This window comes from Schistocerca nitens, chromosome 1, assembly GCF_023898315.1.
Source record: "Schistocerca nitens isolate TAMUIC-IGC-003100 chromosome 1, iqSchNite1.1, whole genome shotgun sequence".
Classification (NCBI taxonomy): domain Eukaryota; kingdom Metazoa; phylum Arthropoda; class Insecta; order Orthoptera; family Acrididae; genus Schistocerca; species Schistocerca nitens.
The window spans coordinates 521,868,755-521,892,902 of NC_064614.1; the positions used below are offsets into that span (position 1 = coordinate 521,868,755).

Genomic DNA, 24,148 nt, shown 5'->3' on the forward strand with positions numbered 1-24,148 from the left:
TACAATATTTCGAACACAGATGTTATTTGTTTTGAACATGAAACCGATTTCTGCCTTATGAGGAAGTTCTCACGTTTGACTACACGTGATTAGACCGACACACCAACCGGAAGGTAAAGTTGGCAGCATTGAAAGGAAGGTACACGTCAAAAATTAAATGGATCTGTAAATTAGGGAACTAACGTATAAAAATTGTTAAATAATAACTACACGTCTTCCGTGTAATGTCAAGATACGCCTTTACGCTGCAAAATTATCTCAGCGACAACAACAAAAAGCCTTTACGCTGCAAAATTATGTCAGCGACAACAACAAAAAGGAAATTACAAAACAATATACCCGTAAACACTTCCATAAAATTCCATTTATGTCAGGAAGTATCATGAAGAAGTGTCCTTTGTCTACTGCGGTACACGTTTGTAGTCGCGGTGCAAGGACTATGGACGGACTGAAGAGATTCCTTCGATGTCGTTGCACATGTTGCAATAATGTGATGTTTTCAATCCCCTTGCATCGTCGGAACTGTGGGCAGACTTCATCTTTCAGTTTACGTTTACAAAAAAAGTCCCGTGAAGCCAGATCAGACGAATGTGCTGGTCAACTGATAACGTCTTCACGTCCTATCCAGTAACCAGGAAAGATCTGGATGAGCGCTTTCCGAGCCGTAAGCGAATTGTGAGTTGGGTACCCATCGTGCTGGTACCGCATGCATCTACATATGTTGTAAGTAGGCTGTTTAGGTCTTTTTGTTGGTAACGCCACCTCTGTATAAAAATCACTGGCTGTGCTGTGTGCAGTCTGTGGCTGCTTTGCATTGTTGTAATACTCGCCATTGTAGTGTTAGGCAGCTGGCTGTGAACAGCGCGTAGCGTTGGGCAGTTGGAGGTGAACCGCCAGCAGTGGTGGATGTGGGGAGAGAGATGGTGGAGTTTTGAAATTTGTCATGAACTGCTATATATATATATATATATATATATATATATATATATATATATATATATATATATGATATTAAGGTAAATACATTGCTTGTTCTCTATTAATATCTTTCATTTGCTAACTATCCCTATCAGTAGTTAGTGCCTTCCATAGTTTGAATCTTTTATTTAGCTGGCAGTAGTGGCGCTTTCTGTATTGCAGTAGTGGGAGTAACCAAGATTTTTGTGAGGTAAGTGATTTGTGAAAAGTACAGACAAAATACAATTTCATAAGTGTGAAGGTATCCAACTGTGTAATTGCGTAAACATCTGTCACTGACGTAGTAAAAAAAAAAATGTTTGTCTCTCAGTTAAATGATCTGATAGCTGTGTAATACTGTGTTGGAGAAATATGGTACCGATGTGTAAAGTTGTATAAGCAAATACCGTATTAGCTAGGGCTCCTTGTGCTTGCCACACACATGGTACACAAAGTAAGCGTGTACCCCCCTGAGGATAAATGTAATTATACCCTCAGGTGTTACAAATTACAGCAATGGAATGAAATGTATCACGGAAAACTTTCTTTGTAATTCAAAAATCTTTAAGAATAAATGTTTTAAGTATAAGATTAATCATTCAAATACGTGTACTGTAGCGCTAAACTGTGCGTCTTGTCGCAACATAATCTCTGTGGAAGTGTCGTAGTTATCGTCCTCCGAAAGCTAAGTTCTGCAGAAGTCAATGTACTTACCTCATGATAAACAAAAGTGAAATGCTTTGCGTATCGTAGTTATTACGCTTATTGTTGTGATGAAGAAAGTACTGTACTGTAACGTATTGTTGTGCCACGAAAAAGGCTGTCTCATTGTTGCTATACCAAAAAAGTTACAACTAAAACATGTTCTACTTTCCAGAAGAATTCAGAAAAATTGTGCAGCTAGAAAACAGATACACCGCAAAAGCAACAATGTAAATTGTGTCACACATTAGTAGCGTCGTGATATAGTCGTGTAGCTACCACATAAACTAACCTCTGTGTCATCTGGTATCTCTCAGAAAGCACTTTAATTCCAGAATGTATTTTCAAGTAAACCAAAATGTTGCATTAAAATCTCATTAACAGTACTGGTAAATGTTGTAAGTATGTGAGCCTTATAGTCGTTACGTAATCGTGCAACAAACAAGCAAGAATGCACACACACAATAACACTGTGTCGTCTGTTCACAATAACAATGCATTCGTCATTTCTGTTTAAATAAGTTCTCTTGGTTCTTGATTGGATATTTAACTTCAAACATTGTTGTATGTTAACAGATTCTAAGTCTGACAAAGCTTACTAGCAATGTAAAGTGAAAAGTTATATGGCAAAGACAAAGTTAAAAAGCAGATTATCTTTCTATAAACGGTTTTACATGTGAAATGTGGTGTAAACCTTTACTCTTCCTAGTACGCAGAGTTTCAACTTCAACGCAATTATCATGTGGTATACGTCGGATTCTGTAAGGTCCATTGTAAACTAGAAAGAATTTGTGACTCAAGTGTTTCTTCTTATGTGACAATGAATGAGCTTTAATGAGAACTTTCTGACCAATATATAATTTCTTTACATTTGCTTTACCGTGTAGTTTTCTCCTTTTGTCTGCTGCAGATTTTATATTTTTAATAGCCAAATCAATTATGTCTTTGTGTCGAAGTTTACGTGTATTCGGGAAAGGTACAAGCTCTCTGATTCTGTTCGGTGGTTTTTCATTCTTCAGTACAAGAGTAGGTGGTAAAGCAGTGGAGTCATGAGGCATTTCATTCAGCACGTTTTGAAATAAGTGTAAATATCTGTCCCAATGCTGATGCTTTCTGTGGCAATAAAGTCTGCAAAGCTTATTGATTTCTTTCATAATCCGTTCGGAGGGGTTGCAATGTGGTGAGTACAATGAAATAAAAACAGGTTTGATTTTATGGTTGCGAAGCATGCGTGACCAAACAGCAGATCTGAATTGCGGTCCGTTATCTGAAATGACTTTACTAACGTGTGCAACTTCACGTAAGAAATTTTTAACAAAGGCGTTGGATACAGACCGTCCAGTGGCTTTACGTAACGGTGTGAAAGAAACAAATTTTGAAGTAAGTTCAACAGCGACTAGAACGTACGAAAATCCATTAGATGTTCTGACAAGCGGTCCCAAGAGATCAACAGCAGCAAATTCTTTTAATTTAGAAGGAATGATAGGAAACAGCGGAGCACGATGGGAGATAGTAGATGGTTTCGCCTTTTGACAAAGTTTACAAATAGACAAGACTCTTCGAATTATCTTTTCCATATTGTTAAAATAACAAGTCGTTCGAAGAATATGATAACATTTTCGTGGACCAAAATGTGCGTAGCTGAAATGAATGTACCAAATGAGCTTATTAACAAAATCGTCTGGAATGCAAAGTACCCATAGCTTGTCATCAACAGTGCAGCGTTTAAAGAGTATGTTGTTTCTAACCAGGTAATAATGCCGAATCTGAGTGTGTGTCTTTTCATACTTTTGATGTCTTTCCAAATCGGATCTTTATCTTGTTCATGAGCAATGTCCTTTAAAGATGTGGTGATGAAGTTTTCAAAGGCGACTTTCTGAATGTAAAGAATACTGAAATTTTTCTCAATGTTGCCTTCTGTGTTACTTTTCTCAAGCCCAGCCGGTGCGCGTGACAGCGCGTCCGCAACAATGTTCTCCTTGCCGGGAATGTAGACTATTGTGAAGCGGAATTCTTGCAGAAACAATGCCCAACGTTTTAACCTGTCATGATTTAATTTTGAAGACATAAGAAATTGTAATGCACGATGATCACTGTATACTTTTACGTGCTTACCAGAAAGAAAGAAACGGAATTTGTTAAATGCCCAAACGATAGCTAAAGCTTCTAATTCAGTAACGGAATAATTTTTTTCAGATTTTGTTAGTACTCGGCTAGCAAAAGCAATGGTTTTCTGAACAGTAATGTCATTTTCTATGGCTTCTTGAAATAAATGGGCACCAAGACCGACTTTAGAAGAATCCGTGCTAAGGCAGAAATCTTGTGACAGATCTGGATGAACTAGTATTGGCGCGTTAAGTAGAGATTCTTTCAAAGAATTGAATTCCAACTGTGCTTCTTCGACCCAGTTCCAAATAGTATTTTTTCCAGTGAGAGAACAAAGTTTTGGTGTAACAAGAATTTGCATATTCAGAAAACGACGGTAAAAATTTACGAGACCTAGAAAACTGCGGACTTGTCTTTTTGTGGATGGAACTGGAATGGCTCTGATTGCTTCTAACTTTTCAGGATCCGGCTGAATGCCTTCAGAAGAAATAATATGTCCCAAAAACCTCACCTTTGACCTACCGAATTCAGACTTTTCCAAGTTAACTGTAATTCCAGATTCTGCAAAAATACGTAACAAACTGTTGAGGATGCGATTATGTTGTTCCCATGAAGCTTCTGCTATTAGAATATCGTCCACATATAAGGTGATGTGACGTTTTAAGAACTCAGGTAATACGGAATTTAGCCCACGAATGAATGCTGCTGAAGAAATGTTCAAACCAAAAGGAAGTTTCCGAAACTGATAACAAACGCCGAAACAAAGGAAAGCTGTGTATTTTCTACAGTCTGGATGAAGTTCGATCTGATAAAAGCTGGATCTGAGATCAATGGAAGACAACACGTTTACACCATTAAAATTTTGAAACGTCCCCTTTTGAACAATTTTACTAGACTGTGCTTAAACTGACACACAATATTTTTTAGCGCAACGCAATCTGACTTTCAATAATCTCTACAAGAGAATGGCCCTGACTAACATTAACCTGTACTTTTCACAAATCACTTACCTCACAAAAATCTTGGTTACTCCCACTACTGCAATACAGCAAGCGCCACTACTGCCAGCTAAATAAAAGATTCAAACTATGGAAGGCACTAACTACTGATACGGATAGTTAGCAAATGAAAGATATTAATAGAGAACAAGCAATGTATTTACCTTGATATCATATATATATATATATATATATATATATATATATATATATATATATATATATATATATAGCAGTTCATGACAAATTTCAAAACTCCGCCATCTCTCTCCCCACATCCACCACTGCTGGCGGTTCACCTCCAACTGCCCAACGCTACGCGCTGTTCACAGCCAGCTGCCTAACACTACAATGGCGAGTATTACAACAATGCAAAGCAGCCACAGACTGCACACAGCACAGCCAGTGATTTTTATACAGAGGTGGCGTTACCAACAAAAAGACCTAAACAGCCTACTTACAATGTCAAGTAGTATTACTTCTAGGAGTCCCGGTAACACTTGGGTAAGAACTTGTGACTTTACTATATCAGTTAACGTTTCTTCAGTAAAGTAACGACCAGTCACATAGTGTCGAATAACGCTACACCAAAGGTTCAGACTACGCTGTATCCATTAACATTTTTCAGTTAAGTGAGGACTAATCACGTAGTGTGCAATAACCACACACTAAACGTCCACACTTCACTGACTCTGCAGTTCAACTTGCCAATGCGGATACTGAGCGGGCTAGTAATTCATATTTCTTACATTATGCTATCCATGATTTGTAAAGGTAGCTTCACCGTTAAAATGAATTCTTCAACAAAAAAAGTTATTGTTCTGATGTATGGGCGCAAAATGCGAACAACGCTAGGCTGACATACTCCAGAGGCTCTCGCATTTTCTCTGGAGCTAATGAGCAACAGCTGCAAGGACAATTACTTCGTTCACTGTGGTCGTTACAGGCTTGCTCCTTACCTCTACGCACTACTCGTATTCTACAGCTCTTTATTTTTTCACATTCACTGACGTGTTATACTTGTTGGGCACCGTCTGTCGAACCGTTTTTGTGCGTGCAACTCATTTGTTTCCTTCAGGTTCTTTCTACATTTTCCAAAAGTATGTATCATATCTAGTTTCTCTTGGTTTCTGAAAGACAACACCTCTTATCAATTGAAATCTGATCTCATCTGATGAGGCCACAGTTTTCCAGTAGTCTAGGGCCCAACTGATGTGGTCACGAACCGAGGAGAGGCGCTGCCGTGCTGTTAGCAAAGACACTCACGCCGGTCGTGTGCTGCCATTGCCCCGTTAACGGCAAGTTTCGCCGCACTGTACTAAAGGATACGTTCATCATACGTCCCACATTGATTTATGTGGTTATTTCACGCAGTGTTGTTCGTCTGTTAGTAAGAGAGAACTACGCGATCACCACTGCACTCCGTCGTACAGTGAAGGTTGTCTGCCGCTGCAGAGAGGTAATGCTTGAAATGTGGCATTGTCGGCACACTCTTGACATTGTCGATCTCGGAATACTGAATGTCAAATCAAATGGCTCTGAGCACTATGGGACTCAACTTCTGAGGTCATTAGTCCCCTAGAACTGAGAACTAGTTAAACCTAACTAACCTAAGGACATCACATACATCCATGCCCGAGGCAGGATTCGAACCTGCGACCGTAGCAGTCGCGCGGTTCCGGACTGAGCGCCTAGAACCGTTAGACCACCGCGGCCGGCACTGAATGTCCTAACGATTTCCGAAATGGAATGTTCCATGTGTCTAGCTCCAACTACTATTCCACGTTCCATCTCTCTTAATTCCTGTCGTGCGGCCATAATCACTTCAGAAATCTTTTCACATGAACCACCCGAGTCCGAATGTCAGTTCCGCCAATGAATTGCCGTTTTATACTTGTGTACACGATACTTCCACCATCTGTATATGTGCAGATCTCTACCCCATGACTTCTTCCTTATCCGACGTGACGTATTTCCTTATTTGGGTACGAAATCAGGAACTTCCGCTAAAGATACGATTGAGTTCGTGTTCAAAACAAATCCTAATTCCTAAATTCGTAATCAAATTTTGTAGAGTGAAACGCCGTTCAATTCGTCTCTTTTAGAACTATAACACTAGCAGCAGAGATTCCTCCTATATCTCCATTTGAAGAAAGAGAAGTAGCAATGAAAAGAGACTATACGTCATGTAGTAAGGACTTTTCCACAATCCATGTGGATGAAAACAGAATTACTATATATTGAACGGTCCAGGAAATATATGAGGTGAATTCTGTAATTTGGAATGAATATTCAGGTCTTTATTCATCATTTGGTTTAGAAGCTCTGGCAGTAGTTGTGTTTGCAGATAAAAATGACTGGATTTCTGGTCCGCCCAATACGCAGACAACAATTTATAGTAATGAGTAAGGTCATACAGAACCCGCCAGGTTAGCCGAGAGCGCTAATGCGCTGCTTCCTGGACTCGGGTAGACGCGCCGGCACCGGATCAAACCCGCCTGGCTGCTTAACGACGAGGGCCGCCAGCCAACCTGGATGTGGTTTTTAGGTGGTTTTCCACATCCCGCTAGATGAAAACCGGGCTGGTCCCCACGTCCCGCCTCAGTTACACGACTCGCAGACATTTGTCACACGTTCGCACTCTTTCCTGATTTACACTAGATGCAGACAGATGGGGTACTATTGCTTCTGCCCTGGGGGGTACGGGGTGGTGGCAGGAAGGGCATCCGGCCACTCCTTCTAATTAACCTTTCCAAATCCGATTATAACCACGTTGGCTCTGCGCAAACTGCGGACAAAGGCGTCAGCAAAAGAAAAAGAAGAAGAAGTCATACAGAATCCAGTAATGTACAAAAATTAAGGTAATAACAACAGAAAAAAATGTTTGTAGTCTTAATTTTACTAAAATAATTATAACTTACAATATGGTTACATTTTACAGAACTGAATAAAATTCCCGCTGATGATGGCACAAAGGTGCAGTAACTTGTTTGGTTTCATATGAAAACAGTTTTTTGCCTATTGAGTGGACGTGAAATTCAGTATTTCAGATTATTGTTAAGTTACAGAACATTTTGAAGTCTTGTATTGGCTTGTTCCATGTATTAAATGAAATGTTAAGAAATTATTCTTCATATTAAACTTCTGTTTGGACCTTAGCTGGTGGTATAGATTCGTCTTCCTCGTCCTCGTCTTTACCGCGTGTCTTTGTCTTGGATCAGCGCAGTATTGGCATGGTTAGGAACAGATTTGAGGTGGTTACTTTAAGGGGTGGCAGGAATTCCTTCTTGTCGCCACCCCGTTACTCCCGTCCCCCTCTGGGACGGATTCATTTAATTTAATTTTGCGTAGATTTAGAGACCTTTTGCCTAGTATTTTAAAACAGACTGTACATTTTTCATTGAACACAATTATTTCATTATTGCAAGCATATACTGTATTCAGCAATAAAAATTGAATAATAACAATGAGTTACAAAGAGACAAAATTGAATTAACTAACGGAAACAGACGGTGTTAAATAAGATGGTTAGTAAATTGGTGAAACTGAAGAGAGTTTAAAGATGATATAAAAGATTAGAGCTGAGTTGTAGATTCTCGTCACCATAGCCCAACAGAAGGGGTGGAGGTGGGTGATACCTCGGAAAGGCATCGGGCCATATACCGACTGCTATTCCTTGTTGCTGTTACTGGGCTAAGTGCCAATATATACTGTACAGGTTTTACGTAACTCGAGGTACAATAACCTGTCACGGCTTATTTACCAAGTGATTTGATTAGAGAAGTTGTTGTCATCATCGTCTGTGTTCTTTCTTGGGTCAGTTTCGACATCTTCTTTTCAGGTGTCCATCACGTTAATTGTTCGCTGTGTCCTGGGTCTCATGTCAGGTCCACTTTGTTGTTTGTTCAAGAACTGAAGTTTCAGGGCCTTTGAGATCGAGTATGCCGTACAGTTGATTTCTTCCCGTGCTGTTTCATCTCTAATCACGTTGCACAAGTCCTCGTTGATGTGTTGGCAGAAGAGCCAACACCGTGTTGCTAGAGGAGGCCGAAATGCACGCGTTTAAGCTCACGCAGACTGGCGTGAGGTCTGGAACAGTTAAAGTAGTTGAGTCTAATAAATAAAGTACGAAGCTCTTGGAATACTTAACTTTAATCCACAATTAGAGAACATCGCTCTTGTTGATACATGGATTATAATCTCAATATAAACTGGTAATGGCGCCTTGCTAGGTCGTAGCAAATGACGTAGCTGAAGGCTATGCTAACTATCGTCCCGGCAAATGAGAGCGTATTTGTCATTGATCCATCTCTGGCAAAGTCTGCTGTACAACTGGGGCGAGTGCTAGGACGTCTCTCTAGACCTGCCGTGTGGCGGCGCTCGGTCTGCAATCACTGACAGTGGCGACACGCGGGTCCGATGTATACTAACGGATCGCGGCCGATTTAAAGGCTACCACCTAGCAAGTGTGGTGTCTGGCGGTGACACCACACTCGTATATGTGCTTTAGTCGTCTGGCCCGTGTGAGAAGTGGGTAGTGTGTTGCGGCGTGCTCTGGTGAACCTCTTTTCCCACAAGAACGTTCTTCTGTTCCCCTCAGATGCATGCAGTGCAAATGTAATGGTTCAAATTGCTTCTGAGCACTATGGGACTTAACTTCTGAGGTCATCAGTCCCCTAGAACTTAGAACTACTTAAACCTAACTAACCTAAGGACATCACACACATCCATGCCCGAGGCAGGATTCGAACCTGCGACCGTCGCAGCAGCGCGGTTCCAGACTGTAGCGCCTAGAACCGCTCGGCCACTCCGGCCGGCGCAAATGTAATGGATAAGGGCCATGTACAGTCAGGCAGTGGACCATGCGTCTGCTTAGTTCAATGTATCTCATTCCTAACCGTTCTCCAATGTTGCGGAGGAGTTGGAACACTTGCATGGAGTGACACTTGCACTGTGTTTGGGGCTCTTGCGGGGCTAACCGGCTTTTCGCGGGTACAGGCACACTAAGAAGTTTAGCAGTTTACCACAGCTGCTCGTGCGAGCTGGTTCGCGCTCACACTGCAGTAGTGATCAACCATGTATTACTTCAGAGTGACTCAATTCGTGGCAAATTTATTTTTAAGACTCTTGTGTTAATGAGAATTGATAATGGAGTTCAGCATAATGAGAAATGACAATGAAATTCCACATCTCCCTAAATATTTTGATGATGAAAAGAACGAGGACAGCTAAGTAATAAACATTGTATTTCTTATGACTGTTGCAGTCTTATAGTGAATGACTTTTCAGGACGAAATTTAAATTGGCAAATTAATATTTCGTACCCATTTTATTTAAAAGTTAAACATAAAAATACAGAATGCCAATGAATATTACGTATTTTGCTTTTCACTAAAGGATCAATGTATGGTACCACTTTTCGAGTAATGCTAATTCGAATACAGTCCCTAAGATGAATTCCCCCAGTGAGCTTTTGTGGGTGGATTTCGTTTCCTCGTTACGTGAAGAAGTAGCATGCACGTGTAAGTTTAAATATAGACATAATCATAGCGACAGACTTGTAAAGTCGTGAAAATTTAGGTTGGGTACACAGACGTTTACAAGAATAATTTTGCTGTGAAACTAATCACGCTCATGTGACACTGTAGGTGCATAAGTTGTAGCTGTAGCGAAGTTTCCACACTGTTAACATAACCCGAAAATAAATGAAACTGCGCAACTCTTTGCAAGCTGAATAGCAGTATGGTGGTGGTAAGTTCCTATGGGACCAAACTGCTGAGGTCATCGGTCCCTAGGCTTTCACACTACTTAATCTAACTTAAACTATCTTACACTAAGGACAACACACACATCCATGCCAGAGGGAGGACTCGAACGTCGGACGGGGTGAGCCGCGCGAACCGTGGCAAGGCGCTCCATGCAGCAAGCAGTATGGTAACTTGATCTAACTGCAGATTCATTCGTTGAGTGTTCCTCCTGAAAACAAAAATGTATTTGCATAGTGAAAATTTTGAGAAGGATATTGAGAAGTTTATTTTTATGCCCCCCCCCCATACCTTCTCTAACCGAGTCTGTTATGACGTTGTTGTAAACTAAATTTTTTTTGTGTTCTAAGTTTTGGAGCATATTAATACAATACAAAGCGTTTAAAGACATGATCACATACAATAAACATATAGACTAGGCATCATGCACCGATACATTGATGTGTTTGCTTTGAAGTTCCTAACTCGATTATCATGGTGCATTTCATCCTTTTAAAAACAGTTGCTCTTCATTTTAAGAGGAGACTCCAACGTAAAACTTTAATTTTATGGTGTCTGTTCTTTCGGACACATCCGAAAGAACAGACACCATATCCATATAAGTATATAGTTCTGGCAATACCGGCCATGACCTTCTGTGCGGATGCACACATATTATCCGAACTCTTACGTGACTTGGTAAGAATGTCTTCCACGAGTAATGAGTGTGTTGGGTAGGGACACTACGAATGTAGTGTGTGGACATACAAGGTAAGAATGTGGGTATCGCGGGAGGCATGCGCGAGATAACCCCTGCAGTCCCGCTGTCCTCTGTGTCCTTGGTGACTCAGATGGATAGAGCGTCTGCCATGTAAGCAGAAGATCGCGGGTTCGAGTCCCGGTCGGCGCACACATTTTCACCTGTCCCCGTTGATATACGGATAAAGCGTCTGCCATGTAAGCAGAAGATCCCGGGTTTCACCTGTCCCCGTTGATATATATCAGCACCCGTGAGCAGCTGATGGTATTAATGTATAATTCTAATTCTAATTTCAAGAACAGACACCATGTCCATATAAGCAAGTAAATTGCGTTATTAGCAAGTTTCTTTTTGTGAGTGTATTGTGCATGATTTTACTGAGTTTTACTTCCTTGCGAATAACAGCAGCATACTATGAGTTCGAAAACAATACAATATGAATTCAGTGTACAATTCAACAGGCAAAATTTTGGAGCACGTCGTTACGATGAAAGTACAGGAACTTGGTGCGCCTATACTCGATGTAAAAACGAATCGAGACCAAAAACTCTGTAAATCCAGGCAAGGATGACGTTGTTGTTGTGGTCTTCAGTCCTGAGACTGGTTTGATGCAGCTCTCCATGCTACTCTATCCTGTGCAAGCTTCTTCATCTCCCAGTACCTACTGCAACCTACATCCTACTGAATCTGCTTAGTTTATTCATCTCTTGGTCTCCCTCTACGATTTTTACCCTCCACGCTGCCCTCCAATGCTAAATTTGTGATCCCTTGATGCCTCAGTACATGTCCTAACAACCGATCCCTTCTTCTAGTCAAGTTGTGCCACAAACTTCTCCCCGATCCTATTCAACACCTCCTCATTAGTTATGTGATCTACCCATCTAATCTTCAGCATTCTCCTGTAGCACCACATTTCGAAAGCTTCTATTCTCTTCTTGTCCAAACTATTTATCGTCCATGTTTCACTTCCATACATGGCTACACTCCATACAAATACTTTCAGAAACGACTTCCTGACACTTAAGTCTATACTCGACGTTAACAAATTTCTCTTCTTCAGAAACGATTTCCTTGCCATTGCCAGTCTACATTTTATATCCTCTCTACTTCGACCATCATCAGTTATTTTACTCCCTAAATAGCAAAACTCCTTTACTACTTTAAGTGTCTCATTTCCTAATCTAATTCCCTCAGCATCACCCGATTTAATTTGACTACATTCCATTATCCTCGTTTTGCTTGTGTTGATGTTCATCTTATATCCTCCTTTCAAGACACTGTCCATTCCGTTCAACTGCTCTTCCAAGTCCTTTGCTGTCTCTGACAGAATTACAATGTCATCGGCGAACCTCAAAGTTTTTACTTCTTCTCCATGAATTTTAATACCTACTCCGAATTTTTCTTTTGTTTGCTTCACTGCTTACTCAATATACAGATTAAATAACATCTGGGAGAGGCTACAACCCTGTCTCACTCCCTTCCCAACCACTGCTTCCTTCTCGTGTCTCTCGACTCTTATTATAACTGCCATATGGTTTCTGTACAAATTGTAAATAGCCTTTCGCTCCTTGTATTTTACCCCTGCCACCTTCAGAATTTGAAAGAGAGTATTCCAGTTAACATTGTCAAAAGCTTTCTCTAAGTCTACAAATGCTAGAAACGTAGGTTTGCCTTTCCTTAACCTTTCTTCTAAGATAAGTCGTAAAGTTAGTATTGCCTCACGTGTTCCAACATTTCTGCAGAATCCAAACTGATCTTCCCCGAGGTCCGCTTCTACCAGTTTTTCCATTCGTCTGTAAAGAATTCGCGTTAGTATTTTGCAGCTGTGACTTATTAAACTGATAGTTCGGTAATTTTCACATCTGTCAACACCTGCTTTCTTTGGGATTGGAATTATTATATTCATCTTGAAGTCTGAGGGTATTTCGCCTGTGTCATACATCTTGCTCACCAGAAGGTAGAGTTTTGTCATGACTGGCTCTCCCAAGGCCATCAGTAGTTCTAATGGAATGTTGTCTACTCCCGGGGCCTTGTTTCGACTCAGGTCTTTCAGTGCTCTGTCAAGCTCTTCACGCAGTATCTTATCTCCCATTTCGTCTTCATCTACATCCTCTTCCATTTCCATAATATTTTCCTCAAGCACATCGCCCTTGTATAAACCCTCTATATACTCCTTCCAACTTTCTGCCTTCCCTTCTTTGCTTAGAACTGGGTTGCCATCTGAGTTCTTGATATTCATACAAGTGGTTCTCTTCTCTCCAAAGGTCTCTTTAATTTTCCTGTAGGCAGTATCTATCTTACCCCTAGTGAGACAAGCCTCTACATCCTTACATTTGTCCTCTAGCCATCCCTGCTTAGCCATTTTGCACTTCCTGTCGATCTCATTTTTGAGACGTTTGTATTCCTTTTTGCCTGCTTCATTTACTGCATTTTTATATTTTCTCCTTTCATCAATTAAATTCAATATTTCTTCTGTTACCCAAGGATTTCTATTAGCCCTCGTCTTTTTACCTACTTGATCCTCTGCTGCCTTCACTACTTCATCCCTCAGAGCTACCCATTCTTCTTCTACTGTATTTCTTTCCCCCATTCCTGTCAATTGTTCCCTTATGCTCTCCCTGAAACTCTCTACAACCTCTGGTTCTTTCAGTTTATCCAGGTCCCAACTCCTTAAATTCCCACCTTTTTGCAGTTTCTTCAGTTTCAGTCTGCAGTTCATAACCAATAGATTGTGGTGAGAATCCACATCTGCCCCTGGAAATGTCTTACAATTTAAAACCTGGTTCCTAAATCTCTGTCTTACCATTATATAATCTATCTGATACCTTTTAGTATCTCCAGGATTCTTCCAGGTATACAACCTTCTTTTATGATTCTTGAACTAAGTGTTAGCTATGATTAAGTCATGCTCTGTGCAAAATTCTACGAGGCGGCTTCCTCTTTCATTTCTTAGCCCCAATCCATATTCACCTACTACATTTCCTTCTCTCCCTTTTCCTACACTCGATTTCCAGTCACCCATGACTATTAAATTTTCGTCTCCCTTCACTATCTGAATAATTTCTTTTATTTCATCATACATTTCTTCAATTTCTTCGTCATCTGCAGAGCTAGTTGGCATATAAACTTGTACTACTGTAGTAGGTGTGGGCTTCGTATCTATCTTGGCCACAATAATGCGTTCACTAAGCTGTTTGTAGTAGCTTACCCGCGTTCCTATTTTCCTATTCATTATTAAACCTACTCCTGCATTACCCCTATTTGACTTTGTGTTTATAACCCTGTATTCACCTGACCAAAAGTCTTGTTCCTCCTGCCACCGAACTTCACTAATTCCCACTATATCTAACTTTAACCTATCCATTTCTCTTTTTAAATTTTCTAACCTACCTGCTCGATTAAGGGATCTGACATTGCACGCTCCGATCCGTAGAACGCGTTTTCTTTCTCCTGATAACGACGTCCTCTTGAGTAGTCCCCGCCCGGAGATCCGAATGGGGGACTATTTTACCTCCGGAATATTTTACCCAAGAGGACGCCATCATCATTTAATCATACAGTAAAGCTGCATTTCCTCGGCAAAAATTACGGCTGTAGTTTCCCCTTGCTTTCAGCCGTTCGCAGTACCAGCACAGCAAGGCCGTTTTGGTTAATGTTACAAGGCCAGATCAGTCCATCATCCAGACTGTTGCCCCTGCAACTACTGAAAAGGCTGCTGCCCCTCTTCAGGAACCACATGTTTGTCTGGCCTCTGAACAGATACCCCTCCGTTGTGGTTGCACCTACGGTACGGCCGTCTGTATCGCTGAGGCACGCAAGCCTTCCCACCAACCGCAAGGTCCATGGTTCGTGGTTCATGGTTCATACACGCAATTTCAACACAGAAACGTACAAAGGAAATAAGTGGTTGAGTGCGCCGTTGTTGTTGTTTGGTCTTCAGTTCAGAGACTGGTTTGATGCATCTTTCCATGCTACTGTATCCTGTGCAAGCTTCTTCATCTCAGAGTAATTACTGCAACCTATATCCTTCTGAATCTGGTTAGTGTTTTCATATCTTGATCTCCCTCCACGATTTTTATTCTCCACTCTTCCCATCGGTACTAAATATGTGATCCCTTGATGCCTCAGAATGTGTCCTACCAACCGATGCCTACTTAAAGTCAAGTTGTGCCACAAATTCCTCTCCCCCCCCCCCCCTCCCAATTCTGTTCAGTACGTCCTCATTAGTTACGTGAGCTACCCTTCTAATCTTCAGCATTCTTCTGTAGCACCACATTTGGAAAGCTTCTATTCTCTTCCTGTCTAAATTATTTATCGTCCATGCTTCACTTCCATACATGGCTACGCTCCATACAAATACTTACAGAGAAGACTTCCTGACATTAAATCTATTCTCGATGTTAACACATTTCTCTTCTTCAGAAACGCTTTCCTTGCCACAGTCAGTCTACATTTTATGTCCTCTCTACTTTGACAATCATCTGTTATTTTGCTTCCCAAATAGCAAAACTCCTTTACTACTTTAAGTGTCTCATTTCCTAATCTAATTCCCTCAGCATCACCTGATTTAATTCGACTATATTGCATTATTCTAGTTTTGATTTTGCTTTCTCTAAGTCGACAAACGCTATAAACGTAGGTTTGCCTTTTCTTAACCTATCTTCTACGAGAAGTCGTAGGGTCAGTACTGCCTCGAGTTTTCCGTAAATGTCTCCGAAATCCAAACTGATCTTCCCTGAGATCGGCTTCTACCAGTTTTTCCATTCTTCAATAGTGAATTCGTATCAGTAATCTGCAACCGTGATTTATTAAAAACTAATAGTTCGGTAATTTTCACACCTGTGAGCTCCTGCTTTCTTTGGAATTGGAAATATTATATTTTTCTTGAAGTCTGAAGGTATTTCGCCTGTCTCATACATCTTACTCACCAGATGGAAGAGTTTTCTCACGGCTGGCTCTCCCAAGACTATTAGTAGTTCTAACAAAATGTCGTATACTCCCAGGGTCTTGTTTCGACTCGGGTCTTTCCGTGCTCTGTCAAACTCTTCACGCAGTATCTCATTTCGTCTTCATCTACATCCTCTTCCATTTCCATAATATTGTCCTCAAGTACATCGCCCTTGTATAAACCCTCTATATACTTCTTCCACCTTTCTGCCTTCCCTTCTTTGTTTAGGACTGGCTTTCCATCTGAGCTCTTGATATTCATACGGGTGGATCTTTTTTCTCCAAAGGTCTCTTTAATTTTCCTTTAGGCGTTAGCTGTGTTACCCCTAGTGATATATGCATCTACATACTTACATTGTTCGTCTAGCCATCCCTGCTTAGCCATTTTGCGCTTCCGGACGATCTCATTTTTGAGACGTTTGTACACCTTTTCGCCTACTTCATTTACTTCATTTTTATATTTTCTCCTTTCATCAATTAAATTCAATATCTCTTCTGTTACCCAAGGATTTCTACTAGCCTCTTTTTTATTTACTTGATCCTCTGCTGCCTTCACTATTTCATCTGTCAAAACTACCCATTCTTCTTCTGCTGTATTTTTTTCACCCCTTTTTTTTTGTCAGTCGTTCCCTAGTGCTCTCTCTGAAACTCTCTACAACCTCCGGTTATTTCGGTTTATCCTGATCCCATCGCCTCAAATTCCTACCTTTTTTGCAGTTTTTTAAGTTTTAATCTGCAGTTCATAACCAATAAAATGAGGTCAGAGTCCACATCTGCCCTTGGAAACGACTTACAATTTAAAACCTGGTTCGTATATCTCTGTCTTATCATTATGTAATCAATCTGAAACATTTCATTGTTTCTAGGCCTCTCCCACATATACAACCTTCTTTCATGGTTCTTAAACCAAGTGTTAACTTTGATTAAGGTATGCCCTGTGCAAAATTCTACCAGACGGCTTCCTCTTTCATTCCTTATCCCCCTCAGTCCATATTCACCCACTACTTTTCTTTCTCTTCCTTTTCCTACAATCGAATTCCAGTCCCCGAAGACTATTAAATTTTCGTTTTCCTTAACTATTTGAATAATTTCTTTTATTGCATCATAGATTTCTTCAATCTATTCATCAGCGGAGCTAGTTGGTATACAAACTTGTACTACTGTGATAGGGGTGGGCTTTGCGTCTGTCTTGGCTACAATAATGCGTTCACTATGCTGTTCGTAGTAGCTTATCCGCGCTCCTATTTTTTTTTTATTCGTTATGAAACCTATTCCTGCATTACTCTTATTTGATGTTGCATTTAGAACCCTGTACTCACCTGACCAAAAGTCTTGTTCCTCCTGCCACCGAGTTTCACTAGTTCCCACTATATCTAACTTTAGCCTATCCATTTCCCTCTTTAAATTTTCTAACCCATCTGCCCGATTAAGCGATCTGACATTCCACGCTCCGATCCGTAGAACGCCAGTTTTCTTTCTCCTGATAACGGCGTCCTCCTGTGTTGTCCCCCTCCCAGAGATCCGAATGTGGGACTATTTTACCTCCGGAAAATTTAACCAAGAGAGACGCCATCATCATTTAACCATACAGTGAAGCTGTATGCTCTCCCGAAAAATTACGGTAGCTTTCAGCCGTTCGCAGTACCAACACAACAAAGCCGTTTTGGTTAATGTCACAAGGCCAGATCAGTCAATCAACCAGACTGTTGCCCCTGCAACTAGAGAAAGGCTGTTGCTCTTCTTGAGGAACCACACTTTTGTCTGACCTCTGAACAAATATCCCTCCGTTGGTGGCTGCACCTACGATATGGCTATCTATATCGCTGAGGCACGCAAGCCTCCACCCCCCCCCCCCCCCCCCCCCGCCCGCAACGACAAGGTCTATTGTTTATGGGGGGAGGGGGAGGTGAATGCGCTATATAACGTAAGATGCATATTTTTGTAACACACAAATATAAATACGACAAGTACTATGTGTAAATTATCACGGCTGTTGCTCCGGTTGCTCACGACAGCCAGTCACAGCACAAGATCCGTGACTTTATGGAAACATCACTGTTTTGTCATGCGATCTCATAAACGCCGCGATCTGAGCGCACGAAACATGAAAATACCAAATACATTAAACATGCTGTGGAGCACTGCATTAAAGACCTCCCTAAAACGCATCTTTTAGTACGATATTTTGTGGTAAGCTGTCGGGAAATGTGACGTTGAGGATAGATTTTACCCTTGAGTTAGCTTTTGTTGTTATTTAGATGTTGATTATGAAAAGGGAAAGAAGATGCAGCATTTAAACGTTTAGCTAGAGTGTGATATTACCCTACCGACACACCCTCCCTTCTGAAATCTTGGTTGTGATGACAGACTGATCTGTAATGTAGCCCAAGGTGTAGGTCAGTTACGATCGGTAAATGTCGAAGCCTTCACTAGTATGGAAACCACGAGCCGCGCCTGGTTTTAACATATGATGGGAGGTTGCAAAACTACGACCAGTCTCTTTTTTTATGATAATTTATTTTGTCTTTACCGGTTTCATGTTGGTTCACTCATCGTAAAACGGAGGGAGAAAGTATGGACTTAATTGAATATCATTACCCTGCGTTTCCACTGCAAAGTCTATGTATTCGGTGTCCGTCCATACAGATTTGATTCTAAGACCCTCTCAAGATGAATACTGCGATTATTTCCCAGAAAAGTCTTGGCTTTTGAGATAGTCTTGTTAGTCTTCATCAGGGAATATTTTTCAAATTTTAAGAGACATTTAGCCGAATATATGTCGTTTCCAGGGAACATCACAAGGATGTAGTCTCTTTTCGTTCCCCATCATGAGTATTTCGGTATTTACTAGATTGCCAATGATGACATTAAACTACTTTTCAATATTTACAAATTTTTCAATAATGTAGACGTTTTCTTCGTCGTCCTAAATTCTGTGCTTAGGTCAAACAAGTCAGGAATTATTTTAAGTTCCCAACATTTTGCAGTTTCTTTAAAGCCTTTGCAGTCGTTTCGTCAGTCTTCATTGCTCACTTTTTTCTTGTTTTTACATCAAAGTTTAAAATAAGTCGGTCAAACTGGTGGCCATGGCGCTCTGCATCTTCTCGAAGATTTTTCACTAATGAGTAAACATTCGGATGAACTTCTGATATTAATATACACTCCTGGAAATGGAAAAAAGAACACATTGACACCGGTGTGTCAGACCCACCATACTTGCTCCGGACACTGCGAGAGGGCTGTACAAGCAATGATCACACGCACGGCACAGCGGACACACCAGGAACCGCGGTGTTGGCCGTCGAATGGCGCTAGCTGCGCAGCATTTGTGCACCGCCGCCGTCAGTGTCAGCCAGTTTGCCGTGGCATACGGAGCTCCATCGCAGTCTTTAACACTGGTAGCATGCCGCGACAGCGTGGACGTGAACCGTATGTGCAGTTGACGGACTTTGAGTGAGGGCGTATAGTGGGCATGCGGGAGGCCGGGTGGACGTACCGCCGAATTGCTCAACAGGTGGGGCGTGAGGTCTCCACAGTACATCGATGTTGTCGCCAGTGGTCGGCGGAAGGTGCACGTGCCCGTCGACCTGGGACCGGACCGCAGCGACGCACGGATGCACGCCAAGACCGTAGGATCCTACGCAGTGCCGGAGGGGACCGCACCGCCACTTCCCAGCAAATTAGGGACACTGTTGCTCCTGTGGTATCGGCGAGGACCATTCGCAACCGTCTCCATGAAGCTGGGCTACGGTCCCGCACACCGTTAGGCCGTCTTCCGCTCACGCCCCAACATCGTGCAGCCCGCCTCCAGTGGTGTCGCGACAGGCGTGAATGGAGGGACGAATGGAGACGTGTCGTCTTCAGTGATGAGAGTCGCTTCTGCCTTGGTGCCAATGATGGTCGTATGCGTGTTTGGCGCCGTGCAGGTGAGCGCCACAATCAGGACTGCATACGACCGAGGCACACAGGGCCAACACCCGGCATCATGGTGTGGGAAGCGATCTCCTACACTGGCCGTACACCACTGGTGATCGTCGAGGGGACACTGAATAGTGCACGGTACATCCAAACCGTCATCGAACCCATCGTTCTACCATTCCTAGACCGGCAAGGGAACTTGCTGTTCCAACAGGACAATGCACGTCCGCATGTATCCCGTGCCACCCAACGTGCTCTAGAAGGTGTAAGTCAACTACCCTGGCCAGCAAGATCTCCAGATCTGTCCCCCATTGAGCATGTTTGGGACTGGATGAAGCGTCGTCTCACGCGGTCTGCACGTCCAGCACGAACGCTGGTCCAACTGAGGCGCCAGGTGGAAATGGCATGGCAAGCCGTTCCACAGGACTACATCCAGCATCTCTACGATCGTCTCCATGGGAGAATAGCAGCCTGCATTGCTGCGAAAGGTGGATATACACTGTACTAGTGCCGACATTGTGTATGCTCTGTTGCCTGTGTCTATGTGCCTGTGGTTCTGTCAGTGTGATCATGTGATGTATCTGACCCCAGGAATGTGTCAATAAAGTTTCCCCTTCCTGGGACAATGAATTCACGGTGTTCTTATTTCAATTTCCAGGAGTGTATTTATTCTTCGGTCCCATCCTTGTGAGATGTTAATCGTGCGACGGCGCCTTCCTCTGCGGTTACACATATCTCCTAACATATGTTCGTTATCGAGCCACTGGTCCACAAAATACTCATAAGTCCTGAAGCTTTCGGTTTTCAGGCGTGCTTTCCTGAATACACAGGCAACCATCATCCAAAAATTTCCGGGGGTGGATGTACTAGGGCAGAACACCTCATGTGACAGCATATTTCCTCGTTTTCCCTATAGGCTGGAACGAGGTCACAACACTGAACTTGTTTTAACAAACATTGATTAAAATAAAAACTGCAACCAGTAATATGTGTTTAGGAAACAAACTGTTAGCTGCTTGGACGATGGCAATTTCAGTGTCCATCATCAGAGATGCACTGTTCCATTCCGGCACGATAGTTTTATTGTTTTAAGAAACATTCATATGTTTCTTGCTTACTTTTTGGCAGCAAAACGTAAGCAACTGTAATTGTGTTTGCTTTCTCCAACACCTATTAAGGTAGATGTGCAGTATAAACAACTGTTCAAACTGCTTGCTCGAACTCGAGCATTCCACCCACAAAGAATGCTTCGCAGTTTGATAAACAAGCGTCCTCCTTTTCGCTGGCAGACACCAGTATTCTGTCATTTGGTCGCGTGGTATCATCTGCAAGTAAAAAATTGCTACCATAATTCATCAGCAAATTATTTTCTTGGAAGAATATTCCTCCAGGATCCGTAGGATCTTGTGTAGTTCCCATGTATTTTCACTTAAGGCGATGTAACTATTGTTTCTCATTTCTTTGTGGTGTTAACAATGTTACTAACAAGGGAAAGTCCCCATCGCACCCCCATCAGATTTTGTGGTAAGATGGCCAGTGCATAGCCCATCAACAATTAAAAACAGATCAGGCACGAAACCAGGAAGGAGATGTACTGAAGTGTGAAAAAAGAAGCAAAATATAAACAGCGAACAGTCCAAGCTCAAAATGTACAACACCGAGCGAATTGCAAGAACTACAGCGTCGTGGTTGTGTGGTGAGTGTGTTGGACTGCAGAGTGGGAGATCCATCTTCAAACCTCCCTCCTGCCCCCCCCCCCCTTTTTTTCACAGAATTATGAACTTTCCGGTTATTTGACGTGTCTGTTCTTCTGTAGTCTCCACAATTGTCATACTATACGTAGGTTGTAGAATGTGAGTCATGTGGTAAAAATAGATTACCTTCCCAAATAAATGTTATAAAATAATAGTGAGAACAGTTGAAATGTTGCATAGACCTTTCACAGAAATGAAAACAGAAAATACACAGGTGTGAACTATGTTGCAATAAAGGAATGCAAGAGACGACAGTTCCAGAAGAGAACGTAGGAGTCATAACATGTGGTACTTGTGTAGAACAAATAGGATGTACGTATGTCGGGATGTCCCCATTCTTACACTTCGCTGTTGCAGATGGTCGTTATATCACGACACAGACACAAATTTGAAGACAGCGAACAGACACGTCAATGACCGGACGGAAAGTTCATAATTTTGTGGAAGAAAAAGAAGTGTTGGCCACGACGGTGATTTGAACACAGATCTTCCTCTTCGTAGTCCGACACCATGACGGCATAACCACGACACCATGGCTACTGAACTTCCCTCGATGGTGCACATCTTAAGCATGGACCGATCACTGTTTCTATTTTGCCTATTTTTTCACAGTTCAGTGCATCTTCTTCTGTTTTCATGCTTGATCTGTGTTCAGTTTTTGACGGGCTGTCCACTGGGCCATCTTACCACAAAACCCGAGGAGGGGTCGATGGAGAGTTTCCCTTGTAAGTCGTAGCCTCGACTGAAGAGCTGCCCTACTTCTTCAACGTAAAATGATGAAACTGTAGCGTCTGTTTCTTTTGCTCGTTTTTTTTCCCGCTGACAAAATGTTTTCGTACTTCATTTGCTGCTACATTTGGAATATAAGCATGGCTACCTTACCCTGAAACTGTTATTTTTGTGGACAGGCTTCCTTTGCAATTATTTTTTAAAGTTTACACCATCCTAGTAAGTCAATTCTCGTTTGTTTGTTATTCCACTGTATACAGATGCCCGTTGTAAATCAGTAAAGGCTTCCCTTTGGTGGTCTCGGTGAACTCCATTGTGTCAGCACTAAAACACGGATCACTACTTGCACTACTTGCCAGTCAGTGGTGGGAGAGAGTCACGCACACTACGAACTGGTGCGGAGACAGGGAACTCTGCGCAGGAAAATGGGTTTTGGCCTTTTCCAGAATACGTCGCAGGTGGCTGCGAAAAGGCCAGTGTATTCTACTTTTGAAATGCACTATTCACTACCTACAGTGTCCTGGGCTCCGTACAAAGGTCAACACACTCCCTCTCCGTGCAAGTGTCACAAACTCGTTGCGGAGTAAGGTATAAACCCGCCGGCCCTTATTACTGCTATCCTATTCCCGTTGCCATCTACCTGACTGCCACCTCTGTAAGTGGCGTTTGTCTCTTATTTATTTCCCTGTTATGGCAGTTATCTTGTAAAGTCTTCCCATCTTGCACCAATACGCTGCGGCCCGATGTCTGATGGTGTAGTGTGTCGGGTAGATTCCCAAGACCATACACAGAGCTTCAAGTGATGCGGCCAGGAAAGCCCCCGATAGCCTGAGCAGCACACCTCTGCCTTCACCTAAAGCTGTTCAGTTAGAAACAAAGCTCTGCTGGTGTGCCCATGTAATGGTCGCAAGGGATACAATCGACTCAAAATCGCGCAGTGGTTTCTACGAAGTGTGGAAAATGATTAAAATGTTCAGTGTTTACCATGTCTAGTTTGTGTAATAGTCGTTCGGCCTTGTAGGAATCTCTTTGTATTTTCTTATGGAAGTTTGGTCGATCGTCAGTGTGTGGGCAAAAATACCGTTTCTTTCTGTTACGTGTTATGGAAATTATATCTTGTTTGATTACAGAGTTTCTTTGTAGTTTGCCTGGACGGATTATATGTACGCCACCTGTCTGTGTGTAATGTTTTTCATGTGAAAGGGAGCGAAGTTTTGTAAATGTTCGCGAATCGTGTAACTGAGGCGGGACTTGGGTACCAGCCCGGCATTCACCTGATGGGATGTGGGGGAACTACTATAAATCACACCCAAGCTGGCCTGCACACCGATTCACGTCGTTAATCTGGCGGCTGGATTCGATCCCCGGCTCGCACCCATCCCAGTCACGAGAGCGGCGCTTTAGCACGCATAGGTATCCGGGCTGGTAGCGGTTAGTATAGATTGATTTTCCATGTTTGGCTTTGCTCCAAAGGGGGTCGCTTTAAATGTAATGTTGAAGTTACGACTGTTATGCAGACATATTTTAATCTCG

At 42.1% G+C, this 24,148-nt stretch overlaps 1 protein-coding gene across 1 annotated transcript in view; it reads left to right on the forward strand.

The window, feature by feature from the left end:
* Positions 1-24,148, forward strand: part of LOC126253284 (nuclear hormone receptor FTZ-F1) — a 1,090,123-nt gene that overhangs the window by 240,720 nt on the left and 825,255 nt on the right. The window lies entirely within an intron of this gene.